Source organism: Schistocerca nitens, chromosome 4 (assembly GCF_023898315.1).
Source record: "Schistocerca nitens isolate TAMUIC-IGC-003100 chromosome 4, iqSchNite1.1, whole genome shotgun sequence".
Taxonomy (NCBI): domain Eukaryota; kingdom Metazoa; phylum Arthropoda; class Insecta; order Orthoptera; family Acrididae; genus Schistocerca; species Schistocerca nitens.
This window is the reverse complement of record NC_064617.1, coordinates 499,894,947-499,896,942: the sequence shown is the minus strand read 5'-3', so window position 1 is coordinate 499,896,942 and position 1,996 is coordinate 499,894,947. Positions and strand designations below refer to the sequence as shown.

Below are 1,996 nucleotides of genomic sequence, written 5' to 3'. Positions count from 1 at the left end.
TAATTCCTTCTCATGAATATGATGCGGTCCACCTTAGTGAACTGCTTTTTGTTCCTTAATTATGAAGAAAACCAGGCATGTGTCGTAAGATATGTCCCTTAAGGGGGGTAGGACGTCAAACGGGCCGACTTGGAGCAGGAGAGTCACCACAGGACATTTTAATTTCTGCTGTCTATACTTCTACAAATAAATTCATAAAACTTTGTCACCATGACCAGGAAGGATTGAGGACTCACATTGATCGCGGTGGAAGTTCAAAAACGTAGCAAAATACCTTTTTTTACATGTGAAATTTCATCATTTTTTCACTTATTACTGGCTGCATTTGTTGCTATAGGTACACTTTTCTTCCTAAGTAAGAGAGATTCTTCGATGAATTTTTCATAGCATACAAACAGTAGTTACAGGTGTATGAAACTCAAGAATTTTCCAAATCTATTAAAAAACTGTGGAAAAAATTGAGATAATTAACTATTTTCAAACATGAAGTTTAAAATGTAGCAGTTCATAATTTTTTTCATAAATTAAATAATTTCTAGAGTTTCATACACCTGTAACTATGGTTTGTACGCTGTGCAAAAGTCATCGAAGAATCTCTCTTACTTAGGAAGAAAAGTGTACCTATAGCAACAAATGCAGCCAGTAGTAAGTGGAAAAATGATGAAATTTCAAATGTAAAAAAAATGTGTTTTGTTATCTTTTTGAGCTTCCACTGCTGTGAGCATGAATCCTGAAACCTTCCTGGTCATGTCGTTACAGTTTTATGAATTTATTTGCAAAAGTATAGACAGTGGAAATTAAAATGTTCTGTGGTGCCTCTCCTGCTCCAAGTCGGCCCGTTTGACGTCCTATCCCCCCTTAACATAATCAAGCAATGAATGCAAAGTAAAGCTGGAAAATCTACAATAGAGTAAACAAAAATGATATTAATTGAGACTGCAGCAGTGTGCAGCACTTTATGTTCTGTTGAGTTCTCGAGACGACTGCCAGTGTGTATTGCCTGCCTGTTTGACGGCAACTGGCGCAGCAGCGGTGTATTCCTGGTAGCCGCTACCCTTGCGCCGCTGCTGACGACGGCAATGCTGCAACTCTCCGATATTTCTTTGCGTATACGTGCCATTCAGCATTTTGAAGTTAAGGCTTTTCTGTTATAACTCTAATAACGGAAAAAAGTGGCGCAAAGATTCTTCCACGGGATATGTATGTAGTTATAGATATACAGTAAGATTTTGACAATCCAGCATCCTCGGGGATTTGTCACTGGCGTATCATAAAATATGTTAACGGCCTTGCCGCAGAGGTAACGCCGGTTCCCGTCAGATCACTGAAGTTAAGCGCTTTTGGACTGGGTTAGCACTGGGATGGGTGACCATCCGGTCTATCGAGCGCTGTTGGCAAGCGGGGTGAACTCAACCCTTGTGAGGCAAACTGAGGAGATACTTGACTGAGAAGTAGGGGCTCCGGTCTCCTAAACTAACATACGGCAGGAAGAGCTGTGTGCTGACCACATGCCCTCCATATCCGCATCCAGTGACGCCTGTGGGCTGAGGATGACACGGCGGCCGGTCGGTACCGTTAGGCCTTTCAAGGCCTGTTCCGGAGGAGTTTAGATGCAGTTCTATACCACCAAATTTGTCTGATTATCAAGATCATTTTTTTAAAAAAAACCCGGTTTAAAAAAAGGAATAAAAGCAGTTTTAACGCACAAAAACAAGTAACTTCCTTATTAAAGACAACAGGACAGATTACAGTATAAAAAATTAAAAGTGTGTATTAGTAATCCATATAAACAAAACGGAATTAATGTTCATATACTGTACTGCTCTATTAAATCAGTTTAAAGCTCGAAGTTTTAGAAAATATCAAACATATAAATAATACTTTGTACGCAAATTACGAAATAAAATAAGCACCATTGATTTGAAGAGAACAACAAGAAGATAATTAATAAAAATTCTTACCAAAAATTTATTGCAGTGTAACTGGAATCACTGTC

General features: G+C 38.9%; 1 pseudogene; it reads left to right on the top strand.

Moving 5' to 3' along the window:
- The first annotated feature begins 1,279 nt into the window (after positions 1-1,279).
- LOC126253828 (5S ribosomal RNA) lies at positions 1,280-1,397 on the top strand (annotated as a pseudogene).
- The last annotated feature ends 599 nt before the right edge of the window (positions 1,398-1,996 follow it).